This window comes from Sebastes umbrosus, chromosome 4, assembly GCF_015220745.1.
Source record: "Sebastes umbrosus isolate fSebUmb1 chromosome 4, fSebUmb1.pri, whole genome shotgun sequence".
Taxonomy (NCBI): Eukaryota; Metazoa; Chordata; class Actinopteri; order Perciformes; family Sebastidae; genus Sebastes; species Sebastes umbrosus.
Window position 1 is genome coordinate 23,558,425 of NC_051272.1, and position 16,553 is coordinate 23,574,977.

Here is a 16,553-nt window from a genome sequence, read left to right on the forward strand (position 1 = left end):
TGTGATAAAAAATAACATTCAGTAGGTAATTATTGTAAGATTACAGGAACAGTATGTTGTTTAGCAAAATACTCTTATTTGCTTTCTTGCCAAGAGTCAGGTGAGACGATTCGTGTACACTCTCCGTGTACGCTGAAGCAAAATTGACCTACCAGCACCTCTAAATTTCAATTATTTGCACATTATATCTCTTTTGTTTTCGGTAATCCGTACAAAAAACAAACAGTAAAAACAATAATTTGACATTTTATGGATGGTTATGTGGCAGACTATTTCATGGTTGGGACTTTGTTACCTTTGGACACAGCCAGGCCAGCTGTTTCCAGCTGTTTTCAGTCTTTATTTCTAAGCTAAGCTGTATCTGCCTGCAGCCACATATTTAGCCTACCGTACAGGAGAGTGGTACCAATCCTCTCATCTAACTCTCGGCAAGAAAGTAAACATTTCCAGAAATGTTGAACTATTCCCATAACAACTGTACAACAAACATACAGAAATAACGATATTGTCTAGACTATGCTTTCCTTTTCTAATAACTTCCATCGGTTTGATGCACTACTCTAGGCTATGTTAATGTTATCCTGCAAATCCAATGGTGGATGAAAATAAATTTAGATAGTTTTACACTTCATTACAATCCTGCTTTCAAACTGGAAGACTTAAACAACAGAAAGGTAGCCAGTGTAAACACAGTTACTCAAGATACTTTTTTTTTTCCTACACTGGTTGTTATTTTGTATGATCTCCCGGGTGTGTTTTATTTCAGCTGGATACAGCACTGGAATTAATTCGTTTGTTGTTCTTTGCCCACTGGGACTCCGAGCCGCATGCAGGAGCTAACAGGGAATACAGATCAAACGGCTCAGAGTCGGAGAATCAAATATCCCTAGCAGTTTCCTAAAACAGCAGGATTTAAACCATAGAAGGAAGACAGGAGCAGTGCTCCAGTCTGTGTGTGTGTGTGTGTACGGTCGGGAAATTGAAAAACAGACTGAAATCAAGAAGGTTCATGAAGAAAATAGAGGAATGACGACAGGAAAAGAGGCAGGAAAATCAAGGTAGAAAGGGGGGGGGGATATTGTCTGTCTCTCTGCACTTTCTATCCACCTTTCACCACCTCTCTGCTGTTTGTCCAGATGCCTAATGGTTTATTATGTGAAACCCAAGGCTTCAGGTTAACGTGGACACCGGTTTCGTATTTTCAGAGAGGCTACATCTGCAGTCTACTCTGTCAGCAGAATAGACTGTATACATCTATACATAGAAAAGGTGTTTGATGTATTTTTAAATTGTACACTTACACACCATCGCAATATTTGGTTTAAATATATAGTATATGCAATTTTGGTATGATTATAGTATACAGAGGTAACTATTGTTTTGGGTGTTTTTGTGGAATTTCCTTAAAACGTATTAGTTTTCCTACATTCAGTCACCAGATTTGCCTGTTATTTGCTCATTAAATGTACATTATCAGTCGTTATAAGCGTCATAGATCTGGGTCAGTAGGGACATACTACGATTTAAAAGTGAAAGCAGAATTTAAAAGCAACACGTTCTAACACATAAAACCGAATGAAGCGTTACGTTTTGAACACAAACAAAACATCTTTTTTAGGTTGAGGCAACAAAACTACAACTTCTTTAGGTTTACCTTTTCCAAACCATTTCCAATGGCGGTTCCTGAGATGGTTCCGTGTAAGAAACCATCTGGCGGATCAGGTTAGGTCAAGATACCATGTCATTAAATTAATATCGATATTGTTTACATTCTGTTGAAGTTCAAAGGATCCTAATTAGCGGATTTGTAAGATCGAGTGTTGCTTTGCATTTTGCAAACAAACAGAGCCCTGCTGATACCTTCATTCATCATTACTGTAATAGAGATATTTTCCTGAAGGGAATCAATTTCTCATGCTCATCCTGGGCTGCATTATAGAAGCTTCTCAGTTGGCACCACAGTGACTGTGATTGGTTGGTCAAAGAGAATGGGCCCCTTGCCCGCAGCGCACAGTAAAATCTCATTACCAAGCGCATGAAGGAAGTGGTGCAGTAGGGGCAACAACAAATTACCTAGGAGCCATTATACTTAATGACATCCACTGTTGACTACACATTCCTTACAGACGGGTTTTCAGAGGATATTAAGTACGTACAGCTCCGAAGTGTTGTCTGATCAGTTTATTATTAATAGCTTTACCTCACACGGGGTCAAACAAAATGAAAGTGTCGGACTATGGAGCCATGTGGTTTTAATACGAAGGAATCTCATCACATTCATCCCATTCCTATGGTAACACAGTACACACAAGTGCCTTTTTTTCCACAACAGTTAACGACCTCGCTCTATCATGGCACGACCTGCCATCTCCATTAGATGTGCTGGATGGAAACTAGGCCGCGTGCTTCACAGGTAAGACGGATGCCTGCAGCAGCTTTTTAGCAAAGCCAGGAGCACAGTGCCACGGTGAGGTGCAGGGTTAGTAAATTAATAATGCAAGACTGTGTCAAACTGGACGCCAAATATGCTCTCGTTTATGCTTCAATTTAAAGAGGCCGCTCCGCTTATGAAGACAGCTTGTCTTTATGAACTCTTCTAAGGTTAACTACTCTGCACAGACAGTGTTTATGCATAATTATCTGTCCCTAAAGAGGAGCAGGGCGCTGTCTGTCCTTTTGCCTCACCAGTCTTTATCCTTTATTAAAGGGGAGAAGGGAACAAACAGAGGTATATGTTGATAATGACATGATATTAAGTAGGGCTGTCAATCGATTCAAATATCGATGACTTGCTCAAAACTGCATGTGATTATCAAGTGGGCATGTATGTAAAGGGGAGACTCGTGGGTACTCATAGAACCCATTTTCATTCACATATCTTGAGGTCAGAGCTCAAGGGACCCCTTTTTGAAAATGGCCCCGCCAGTTTTTCCTATCCAAAATGTAACCTAACTTTGTAGCGTTATTTAGCCTCCTTCCTGACAAGCTAGCATGACACGGTTGGTAACAATGTATTCCTTAGGTTTATAAGATATCTGTACCTTCACTCAAGCTCTAAAACTGAACCTGCGACAGCCTCTGAAAGACCGTAACGTCGGTCAGAATCATGGGCGACAGGTCTCGGGCCTCGGGTCTCATGTCTCGGGGGGTTAAAAGGGGAAGGGAACAAAGACAAGATATATGGTGATAATGACATATGAAAGAGAAAATGAGACCAAATTAGCCTGAATATACTGGAAGAAGAAGATGATATACGGTAAACATTTGAATGTGCTTCAGGATATGTGCCTGAACTCACTGACCCTGTTCACATGAAGCCCATCCCCCTGCATGAGCCTCATTTTGCTTCTAGGTAAATCATGCTACATTAATTCAGATACAGTGCCTCAAGAATTACGTTTCACATCGCTGCCGCTGCCCATCCGGTTCCAGATACTTCAAAGCATTCTCAGTGCTTGAAAACGCATACTATATTCAAGTAATCTTGCCAGAAACATCTAACATATAGTTTTGGCTCACATGTACCCACTCTTTGATTTAAGTCACACTCCAAATCGCCCCTGCCTGGCTTTGATTTACCTCAATCTTTAAATCAGGTCAAATACATTTACACATTACTTTGTATGAAGCTCTAAATCTGTCCTCCACCCACAGTCTCCACCCAGTAAAGCTATGCAGCTATAGCTGCCCTGGCTGCAAATGACAAAGACTTGGATTTCACATCCCATTAGACCCCTGTTAATCCCACAGCAAAAGGTCCATCTGCAGGAGACTGCAATAGCAGGGAACGACATTAAAGTAGAGATTATTATAGCACCCTCAAGGGCATCTAAAGATAGGATGCTAGAGGTACATCTGTGCAGACGCACATGCATGTGCTCTCCTCCCATATGATATCCGGCATGAACTCTTCCATATGTACTGTACGTCAAATGAGTCTCTATTGCATGAAGTCATAATGTAAACCTTCTGACAAACTAAAATCGGGAACTTTGAGTGAAATGTAGGCTTCTTCCTCTGAATCTGAACATAGCTGATCCTCATGAGAAAAAAACGATATTTAATTGGAAACAACTTATTTTAATAAGAAACAACTTCATTCAAATGACAGCATATGCAAAATATCTGCAGACACTAGCTTTCCACGCACAGCCAAATGTAATATCATTTGGATTTGGAAATCTCAGCTGACATCCCATATTCCTTTGATCTTCAACTGATTTATAAGCTTGAACCCTTAGTTACTTAGGTTAAATATTGTCAAATAAAACAAGGGATCTCCTCTTGGAAATAAATTGGAGACTGAATGTGTTTCAACAAGGTCACCTTCTCTTTCAATACTGTGAGTGGGATTTGTCTCAGAATAGTGTGACTCATCATCCAAACGGCTCTCAACATCATAAATCTTCTCTGGCCCATCCGCGTTTATAGGCAGACTGTAGACTACAGCTGTGGTGTCTAAAAAACAGAGCTACCAAACTCTGAAAATGAAATTTTTTGAAGGGGGGAGGAATGACTGGACCCGGTAACAGTAGCACTGGAAGCTACTTGAATAATTGCTGACCAAGCTCCGCTCCTGGAAGACGGAACCATGCTGGGATAATGGAAACATCAGAAGGACATGGAAGGAGACGGAGAGAGAGAATATGGTGTGAGGGAGAGAAAGAGGAGACTTTCCATCTGCTCCAGGCTCCAACAACGGGGAGTCGTGAGGTCTCTGACATGAGACACAGTGTCCTGCAAACCTGACTCCGCTTGTGTTTATTTGGCAATTGCATTTCCTCCACTTGATCCGTGTTTATCACAAAGTGACCCTTGTGTCGTGTCATTGCTCCCAAAGAATAGCCACGTCGCAGGCAATGATCCAGACAACTGCCTCACACGGGAGAGTGTGTTTTTAGTGCACCATGGCAACTAGGTCTCTGTTTTGGACATCCTTCCTGTCACCGTATGCAGTGGAGCACCGAGGCTGGGCCATTGTGGTGGAAATAAATTGGTCAGAGAGATATAGGGGAGGTGGGAGAAAGAAAGAAAGAAAGAAAGAAAAAAGTGTGGCTGAGTGAGGTCAGACTAAGAGGCTGAATTGGAGCCACTAAGCTACTTTAAAGCGGAAAACAGCCACCCAAAAGCCCATTAACAGAAACCCAACATTTTATCACCTCGCCGCTCCAATTCTCCTACTCCTCTCCAACTTTGAGAGCAGTTTCTTCTCTCTGAGCTCTCTTTGTGTTTTTGTTATTCGTTTCTATTGGTTATAGACTCTCGAGGAGCCTCCAGACAGGAGCCGGTGATCTCAGCATGTTTCTCCGTGACAGATGTGGCGTTTTGTGTGAGGAATGGAACACTTGACAGGAGGACAGAGCCCCTTTAATGTGGCTTAAACGTGGAAAACAAACAGGAGATAGATCATGCAGGATGCGTATACGTGGAGCCCCACCCTCTCGATACCCGATCTGTTGTGTGTATTTATAGGCACATTCATTTGGGATTTTAGTTTTATGGGAGGGTTTGTTGCTCCGCAGCAAGCCGTCATCATAACAACACTGGATCCAGGGTGGCATCCTTTTCTGCCGTGCCAAATATTAAGCCTGACCACGTAGCATGCCTTAGTGCAATTAAAAGGGATATGTTACAGGAAAGAAAATAAGTTGAGATCATGTGCACTACATAAATAATAACGTGCATTACTGAATGGAACTATATTATAATTATGGCATTAAAATCCCAAATGATATGAGTCATTAGAAGTCAAACCCTGCTATTGCTCACAAAATGTGTTTTTGTAACTGAGCTAGCACACCATGTAAATAAAATGCTTCCATGTGAGGTCAAGTCTTGCATAACTATGACTATGAGAAACTCAAATATACTGGTCTAACATATACTGTAAAATACATGTTGGTTTCACTCGCTGGGTCCATGTGATCATGTTCAGATAATTACATTATTTCCCAGACAGAAAGATCCATCCAAAGTCCATATACTAGATAATGTAAATCCATTGATAACTTAAATTAAACACTTGAAACACACATTTTACACATTGGCTTTTCAATATATCTGAATCCTGGAAGTCCTGGAATCTGCTACACGTGTTACCCAATTTTGTTGTCCATCTGCCTGCTAACCATTGGTGAGAGTTTTGTGATTTTTGTAACTTGTCTGTAGTCACAAGTAAAAATCTGAGCTCTGGAAAAATCCTGGTTGGTCTGTTGCCGCTCATTTTTCCACCACGCTTGCTGTACACCTCAATCCTGCTGGTTTCGGTCCACCACCTCAAAACCGTACAATTCACCGTGTGTATTTCAGATAAACATGTTTTTCGTTGTTGTTTTTTGCTGTGGTGGAAAGTAACTAAGTATATTTACTCAAGTACTGTGCAATTTTTGCATATTTTACATTTTCATTTTCTGCTACTTTATACATTTACTCCCCTACAATTCAGAGTGAAATATTTTACTTTTTAATCCACTACATTTATTTGATCCCTTTATTTAATAGATATATTGCAGATTCAGATGAATAATACTAAATATAATCAACAAATATATGAAGATGTATTATTATGGAGATAGCCTATTTATTGACCCCGCTTGGTGAAAGCCACAAGCCACCTGTCAGTATATAGATAAAAAAATAAGCCCCTCCTGTAACAGCTGGAACACTAAAGTGATGAACACATTAATGCATCAATAATTATAATCCAAGAATATAATATACATAATTCTGAAATGGACCGTTATGCAAAATGACTATTTTTACTTTTTGTACTTTAAGTATATTTTGATGCTACTACTATTATAACTTTTAACAGAGTATTTACAAACTGTGGTATTGCTACTTTTACTTAAGTAAAATATCTGAGTACTTCTTCCACCACTGTTTTTTTTTGTAGTATTATATAACACACTTTGGATCAACAATGTTTTGATTAAAGGGCTAATAAATTAAGTTGACCAGTATATAATAACAATGTATAATACAATATACAATACAATGTGCAACTAGACACATTCACAAACAGCCGACTACATAAAACAGCTCAAATACAATGTTCTTTAAGTCAAAGTTCTACAAGAGAGATGATTATGTGCACAGCAGCCTCGTGTGGTCAAACGTGGAAATGCACAAATGTTTGGGAGAGTTGGCAAAGGTCCTGACCGCACAGCAAACCACATAGCAATGCATATGTCACGGCAGTCTCACTTAATAGGAGGTTAAGGCATCCAAGACCTATTGGGTATATTGGTACAATTTGTTTGAGGTGGAGAAGCAAAGTCTGTGTAACAAACTTGTTTTTTCTTTTTAGGCTGTACGTATAACACTGACATGTCACACAGGCCATTCTGTAAAATCTGTCAAGACATTTTGCACAGCAGTATGTATGAATTCAGTGTAAACCAAAGTATATACATTAAAAACATAGTTAATGTTAGATTCAACAGCACCATAACCAGATGTCACATACAGCAGCTTTTGATGTATGTCTCTGTTCTGAAATAGGCACATATAGAGTGCCGGGATTTGTAATAAGATTTGCATTATGGAATCAGAGGATGTGTGTGACAGAGACAGACATATAGAGAACAAGTGTGCAATTACGTTAAAAAAAACAACCTGAAATCAGAAAATGTAATGAAACAAGAACAGAGAGACCGGAATTAATGAAAAATGTAAATGCACTGCCTGCCACCATCAACATTATTGGTTCTGCGCTATTCAATTTGGCTCTCATTCCAGAGAGAAAAAGCAATGATGTTGAAAGGCCTGCACTAAATTAGCAGAATGTCAAAGAGAGGATCACTTGTCTGAGATCAATCCTCAAGTAACCATAAACTTAAAAAAAAATAAGCTGATCTTGATTCAAAACATGTTATTCCAAGATAGTTAAGAGATTCGCCAGAAATAGCAGCATGATCTCAAGCAACTGATAAATCCTCCTGATAGCGGAGGATGTGCTTCTGTCTCTGATAAATGTACCCTTACAGAACTGTTACATCATGCGCTGCTCATACTGATGTCTAACCTCCGACAGCGTGGGCAGCTGAAGGCGGTACATGCCACAGTGTGTAGCGTCGACTGTGGAGGCATTCGCCTTTAGATGTACAGCATATAGCCCTCCTATCAGTGAATCCAATGCTCTTGTGAGAGCAAATGTGCACACAGTTTATCTCTAAGCATGACCATTTCAGTTGGGATGCACGTTTGCCATCTTAATCCTGCAAAATGAATCACAAAATGTGGTGTAAACTAGGAATTCAACAGTATATATTTTAAGTGAGTGGCAGTGTTTAAAGGAGGTGGCATGTTGTTGTTGATTCTTACTCCCTCTAGAGGGAGTCAGAGCCTACAAATCCATGTTTCAATGGATGCATGAGATGCATGTAAAATAGAAGACAGTTTGAAGAGATGATATGTCTCTTTTCTTCTCTACACACCAAGGTGAAAAGAAAAAAAGAGCCCCGGCACCGCAGCATATCACTTTCTAGGATTTCACATGAAGTACGTCCAATCGTTCCCGCTTCCATCTGTTATGGAACATATTGATTTGCCATTGCGAGCAGTAAAGTGGAATCAAGACGTCCACGGCAATCTCAGTTGGAGAGGAATGTAAGTAGTAGGCACCGGACTGGAACGGGGCACCATGGCTAATCACTCTGATCTCATTTTATTATTTATATTCCCCCGGCTGGGCGAGGGCTGGCTGTTTGATCAATTCTCCGCTCCCTTCTTTTATCAGCAACGAGCCACTGCCTCTACCCACTATACGTTAAATGATTCAATTGGGCCCGCTTTGTTGTTAATAGCAGTGATCATTCTTGCTTAAACGGCATAATGTATGCGCTGACAGCCAACAGTGATACAAACCTGTCCCGGGGGACACAAATCTATCAGTGGCGAGAGTCTATCTGCTACATTAGAGATCCCAGGCACCAGTGAAGCATATTTAGGCAAGTAAAATACACTCAGCATCAAGGCCTATACAGGGAAAGGCTTGTACCACAAGGCCACCAACATAAATAACCAAGCCTTTCACTCTTTCGCCTCCCCTCTAGGGATTTTAAATGATGGATAAGCCTATCTTATATACAGTACTTGTGCTGTTTTTAGGGCTCAGGAAGACGAGCAGGCTGTTGTTATTTATGCAGCAAAGTTCAGAGAAATGAACAAAGATTAAAAGATAAGAGTAAAGAGGATTATGCCTGATTTAGACACGCTGTGCCAAGAACACGAAAAAATTCTACGAGACAATTCTTCAAATCAAGTTGCACTATTTTTATTTTTAACAAGATGCTGCTAACTCAAACACCCTACATTGCATGCTAATTTGGTGTGAGAGTTTGTTGTACTTGCAGCGGTTGCCTGGAGTTCTTTTCCATGTGGCTCGTTTGTTTACCCATCCCCCCTCCAGGGTCCTGTCAACACTACCGGCCTCGTGAGTAGGAAGAGGTCAAAAGGCCATGGGGGTCATTCTGGTGTTGGGATTCTTTTTTTTTTACTTCTGTTGACCCTCCAACACCATTATTACTACTGCTGAGGAGCTGGAAAAAGAGTGCAACAGGGAGGAAGAAATATTAGGCTTGAAATAAGATTCTGTCTTGGGCTATATCATGATATAGGGGTTACGATTCAATATATTGCATTATATTGTGATTAGGGCTGTCAAAGTTAACACAAATTGATTTTAACGCCACGTGGTAGGGGGTAGTGGGCTCAATTTTAAAGCTAAAGTGAAGATACTGGTATCATACGAAACTAGAAAACCTAAGGAATTGATGGTATCAACCATGTCATACTAGCTTGCTGCAAAGGAGGCCAAATAATGCTCCACACCTACGCTCAATTTTGGAGAGGAAAAACGGTCATAGGCATTTTCAAAGGGTTCCCTTGACCTCTGACCTCAAAATATGTGAATGAAAATGGGTTCTATGGGTACCCACGAGTCCCGTTTGTTGCCTGTTGGTCTTGAGTTTGCCATGTTATGATTTGAGCATATTTTTTATGTGAAATGCAGTACCTGTGAGGGTTTCTGGACAATATTTGTCATTGTTTTGTGTTAATTGATTTCCGATAATAAATATATACATACATTTGCATATAGCAGGCATATTTGCCCACTCCCATGTTGATAAGAGTATTAAATACTTGACAGATCTCCCTTTAAGGTACAATTTTATGAAAACTGTCGTAGTATAAAAAACACCCCACCATGCATAAAATCTGAGTAAAAGAAGTTACTAGTATTATATTTATTAATGTTTTTATGCAATCAGAACAGTGGGATCTGTATTTGCATTTATCACAGTCCCTGTAATATCCAACATCATAGCACTACTTTGAGAAGGAACATACACTGAGAAGGTGCATCTGCAAATAATTGCAAATAAAATAAAGTATTGACTGAAAAAATCAAGTGTTTTTGAGAATCGATACAGTTTAAAAAAAAACAGAATATTGCGATACTCAATATTTTAGATATTTCTTAATCTGTCAGGTGCAAAAAAAATGTTTTTGTTAAGATGAAATTTAAGGTGTAATCAACTGTTTTTAAACCAGTGAACTATATATGGGTATGTCTACCTATTATAGGATATTTCAGTATCAGCTGATAATTAGCACTGCCTGAGCTGTCAAACTGTGAGCTGCTCTCTGCTGGCACTTCACATTTCTTTTTTTCAACTAATGTCCAGCTTGCATCTGAGCAGCATTCGAGACTTTGAAGCGTCAGATCCAAATGAAAGCACAAAGAAGTAGGCTGGCACAGTCAACTGGCATACGTTTACAGTATGCCCCATATGGCAAATAAATATTAATACAGCTTTGCACAGGCCTGTTAATGTGAAATTAGACTGATACATTTGTAGCCATTTGCAATATGGACTTTATTCTTACCACTAGCTTTATACAGAGCAAAATGCCCTCAAGTCATTTTAGCCTCGTAGTTAAAAACACTGAGCATGGCTTATCTGGAGGTTGGGTTAAAATAAATCACGCCGATATGCACATCTTCGTGCATCTGTTCAAAAGAATGCGACTGAATTCCCTCCACTCTCCGTTTAAGCTCCTGCCATATGCTGAAAAAGCAAAATGTTTTTCATTAGTGGTTGCTTAAACCGGTTGGAAATCTGGAGAGGGCGGGTGAGGGAGTTGAGAAAAAAGAAGACGCATGGAAACCGCAGCACTACTCCCTCACACGTAACAGAACATTCGCTCCAACGTGATATGATGAGAGCGAGCACCTCACGCTGCTCGCCCATTAAACCCGAAGCTGCTAAATGTTTCGCTGAAACGTTAGGAGGACATTCAACCACCATCTCTAATCTTAACTGACCGCGTGACCTCCGACACAAAAAAACATATCGCGCAGCGCACTTCACAAGATAAATAGGCTTTGAATGTCATGACTTTCCTAATAATGATCAGATGTTCTTAAGCTCTCCCTTTTAGCCAATTTAAAGGCGAGCCTCGCCACAAAGCGCCGAACACGCTTGAGTCAATAAGCCAGTTAGCAGGAGGGAAAGTGAAAAGAATTCAATTCTTGACTTATTTAATAGGGGATTTGGTGTGGCGGGTCAGGGGGTGTAATCCAGGAGATTGGACACTGATTCTTTAATCGAGTGGCTCGACAGTACATCTCCTTCCTCCCCTGCCCGATTTCGCTCTTGTAAGAGGGTCTCCCTTGTGTAGCACTGAATATCAATCGCCTAGTCCTCTGCTGGTTAAACTCCCCCCGCCCCCTTTTAACTTCTGCTGCATGGATACCAGATGGAGATTGGAAGTACAGTACTCTAATAAACTAAAGCATCCTGCTTTCCCTCCATGGCTGAGAGAGTAATGCAGCATTCATTAACAATATCTCATTCATTAGCAAATAGAAACCGACCCAGTCATTGCTTAAAAAAAAAACGTTGAGCCTGCGTATCAGGAAATTGGCAAAGGCAGACTAATGAAACCACGGTGACTGGTGGGAAAAAGGGCAGCAGTTCGGTGGCTGTGTGCCATGCTCAGGTCCCAGCGGTGCAGTGGATCTCAACCGCTTCAGTTTGATTCTGCAGAGGCTGCTTGTTTCTGCCTCCGAGACCTAAGCCACGAGGGTGACTGCTGTTGCTTTTGAAAACTGCATCATCCCTAGAAACACTAGAATTAAACAGCGTAACCTCTCACATTCAACATCAGCCTGCTAAAAGAAGCCAAGAAAGTGTAGTGTGCTGACTACAAGGCCCATTTTTGTGCAATTTGTGCACTATTCCAAAGCGTTAACTTGAGATAAGTGCTGAGATAAGCGCTGACGAAATTGTGTCTCTGTCTCCGGTAGTTAAAAGAAATGTCTTATCTTGTCTCTGGAGTATTTATTGTAACGGTATACTTCCTCAACTGCACGTTTACCGCAGCCGAAATGTAGCATTCAGAGTAGAGGGAAGCACATGCTGGGCTTCTTGAACAAGATGACTACATCCCAGTTCCTGGATTCAAGGCAGGTATTGATTGACAGTCCAGTGTGCGTATGTACTCACCACTAGAATACTAAATCAGATCTTGTTATCTGCTCCACACTAGACACACACATGTCCAAAGAGCACACATTCTCGCACGGATATCTTCATCATGAGACGATGGACTCATCCCCATGGATGCCCCCCCACCCTGTCCCTGAATCCCTGAGCATGAGTAATTGTCAGGCCCTGTGAAATAATCGTAGCTTTCAACGCTAATGGAAGCCCTGCACATTCATTATTCAGTCCAGGAAACAGAGTGCTGCAAAGTGTCAAGGGACCTATGAGTTATTGCTCAGCGTGAACTACGAGGGAAGTGACAGAAGCCCACTGCACTTTCTCCTCCCCTGTCCCCCCATCTCAATCCCTTTAACGTCTCCTCTGTGTCCCTCCGTCCATCTGCACAGGGGAGACAGGCACCGCGCAGGGAGGCCGAGATTGTATCACAGCTGTGGCGCGGTCCGACACCCAGTGATGGGTGTACTGTGACGCTGCGGACAGAATGACAGACGGGCCCGGGCTCTCTTGTGTCACTGCGGCGTTTGACCACGGACAGCCATGACTGGTGGAGAAAGGTTTTCCCCCGTGTTACGGCCCTCCTGGGACTGCTGTGGGATTTACGAGGAAAGCAGAGGGAGGAATGCGGCAGGAGGAGGGGGGGTGCTCAGAGGTTCGCTGACCTGCAGATAACACATGGCAAGAAACAGATAGGTTTGATATGTGAACATGCCCGCACTTGCGCTCGAGGGGAAAGGGACACCGAGAGAGCCGCGCTGCCGCAGTAAATACAGTCGCTCCACACTCCTAAAAAGCTAACACACTTCAGACAGAATTCCAGCAATGCACTTAAGCCGTCTTCATTTCCTATGTCTAGACCTTGGAAGTCTTGCAGTTACTCAGCTTTAAAGTGAAAGTGAAGAGAAGCAGCCAGACAGACCTAAGGGAAGCAGGGTTTTTATGTCAGGACTGCAGAACAAGCAGAGAGATAACATACCATAGTACAATTCAAAGTTAAAGGGCAACTATGCACATTTTCAAAATTCATACATGTTATTCCTATGGTCTAAGACAGTCCAAATAATATTAGTAAACATGGACAATTCTCTCCCAAATCCCAAAACTAAAGGGGTAAAACTCAAATTTGTGATGTCATCAAGTACAAAGTGTGGAGATGCTCCATAGACGATGAATGGGAAGAGATGTTCTAGATGACACTGAGAGCAACCAGGGGAATGCTCTGAGTATATGGGAACATTTAATGTTTGAGAACAACAGAATAAAGCTCAGTTGGGTCTAAAAAAGAAGACAAACTTCAAAATTCTGTGGGTCCATAAAATCAGTCTCCCATTCATTGTCTATGGAGCAGCTCTAAATGCTTTATACCCAATGCCATCACAAGTTGGAGACTTACTTCACTGGTTTCTGGCTTTGAGAGAGAGGAGCTCAAGTTCACACTTGTTGATTGAACTTTCCTAGACCATGGAAATAACATGTTGGAATTCTTCATTTTGGTGACGTTCCCCTTTAAAATACTTGAAAGTATCCATACCCATCTATACTTTGTATGCATGTAGTAAGCCTGTTTAGTATCCATAACCGTCTGCATTTCTGGGACACAGTGAGCAATTTGCAAAGGCTAATTTGTTTTTTTAACCGCTCTTAAAACCAGATGGAAAACCCCACCTCCACCACAAGGACCCACTCTTATGTCTACCATGTTAGAGAAACATGCTCAGCCATGCACCACCACACAAACCATTTCTTGAGATCCAGAGACTCGTAAATGCTTCTCTACTCATGCGCAACCCGGGGATTTTTCATTCCCTCTGCACAGCCACTGCTGTCAATCCTGCATCGCAAAATCAAACACAGGTTGGGAATAGAACAAATTATTCCGCTGATGGCAAAAAAAAAAGCCAAAACATCCAAGTTTGCAAAGTCTGCCTGTCTACGTCTATTCCTGCATATCATTAGATAAGAAAAGATGTATCAGTGTGGATGGGTTTTGTGTAGTTCAGCATGTCTCCCTTCAGGATATCAGCAAGAAGATAACACAGCTTCATAGAGCTCCGGGCGTTTAAAGCAGACATTAGCAGACCTCTAATTTACTGCGTGTAATTGAGTATTCTTGTCCGCGGCTGTCTTTTTGACTCAGGCAATTTAGCATGCCAGCATGTTGCTGTAAAAATGACCCAATTAATTTGATTAGCAAACTAAGGTTCAAGATACAGAGTTCGAAAACACGAGCCGAATGGTAAAGAGCTGGGGGAGATGCTAATGAGGAATGAGTTAATGAGGGAGGGAGAAGGAGTTTGTGTGCTCGCGTGTCACATTTTGGTTTAACAAAAGCCTTGGACGAGGATGAAACACGCAGGAGATGACTTTGTTGAGTGAGGAATGATCAAATACTCAAATTGAGATAACGACGTGTTTTTAAGAAGACAAAACAGGAGCGTGAACTATTAAACACAAGGTATCTTTATATCAAGTACGTCATGAGTGAGCAAACTCCATATGCTGCAGAAGCTATATATGTTATGATATACTGTATATGATAGGGTTCAAAGATCTGTTAAAAACGAATAACTGGACCTTGTTTTGTGTTTTTCACGTATAGGCTAGTTTTGAATATAACTGGAGATAAATGAAGGAAAAGAAAGGAAGGAAAATGTCTTTGTACCTGTATAGGTTTAAATGACAAAGCAAGTTTTATAAATACACTTCAACGATTGGTATCTGCATGCACAAAATGTGTCACAAGATTATTTTAAATGTCTCAAATATTTGGCAGTTTGGCTTTTCAAAGAAACAATGACAGTGAAATTAAAGCTGCAATTGGTAACTTTGAGCATATATGATAAGTTATTTTTTTTTTTAAACTGTCCTATCCTGAAAGTAGAGCATGAGACAGATAATCTGAGAAAATCATGTTCCTCTATCCCCTCCTAGTGCTCCCAAGATGCCCGCATGAAGGAAAATAACCAATCAGAGTCGAGCAGTCTCTAAGGCAGCTGTCAATCACTGCTCGCGAAACTCGGGAACTCCGATCAAACGGTCAAACTAGGCAGCGCTCATCAAATATGAATCAATATTCTGTTACTGTAATGCCTATTTCTCTCCTCAAATGAAACATCTTGTAGTGTACTGTTCAGCTGTGAAAGTTTGTAACCCGGGAGACATGTTGAGAACAGTTGAGACAAAAACAAGCACCGCCCACCGGCCGGAGCAAACTTTCTAATTTTACAAACAATACACGACGAGATGTTTCTGGCAACATTTAAGGTGAGAAATGGGCATTACAGTAACAGAATATTGACTCATATTTGATCAGCGCTGCCTAGTTTGACCGTTTGTTCGGAGTTTGCAAGTTTTGCAAGCAGTGATTGACAGCTGCCTTAGAGACTCCCTGGCTCTGATTGGTTGTTTTCCTTCATGGCACGTTGAAATCTTGCAAATAGGAGCACAGGAGGACACAGAGGAACATGATTTTGTTTCAGATTATCTGTTTCATGCACTACTATCAGGATATAGTGACAGTAAAAATAACATTTTATCATATGTGCTCAAAGTTACCAAATGCAGTTTTAAAGGGCTGATAATTATGTTTGAAGGGGGGTTACGATAAATCTGAATAGGCTAAACGCATTAAATATTGAATTGCATTCATTTCCATGCAATGAGAGGTCTACAACTCTACAAGCTTCAGCCTTCTGTCTGGTTATCAGCAGTGAATCATATGATCAGTCAGACAGATGTCAGGTGACTAACTTGGCTAGTCTGGAAACATTAGGGCATAAATAGTTGCCTTGTCTGCACTATGTTTTGGATCATTGTCCTAAAACTGAAGGTTTAAAAAGAACAATCCTATACACTGTTCGCCCAATATGGATGTGAACACCCTCAAACAGCCTTAAAGTTGAAAGTCCACACTTTAACCCCACACCCTGAAGAAGGCTGTTTGTGCCGCTACGCGTGGGTTGTTACCCAATCTTACATGTACCAGCATTGTTTTTAGCATTTCATCATGAAATAGCCACTTGAATAAAGGCTTTTTTATAT

At 41.0% G+C, this 16,553-nt stretch overlaps 1 long non-coding RNA gene across 1 annotated transcript in view; it reads right to left on the bottom strand.

The window, feature by feature from the left end:
- LOC119486577 overlaps positions 1-16,553 on the bottom strand; it is a 341,860-nt gene that overhangs the window by 165,331 nt on the left and 159,976 nt on the right. The window lies entirely within an intron of this gene.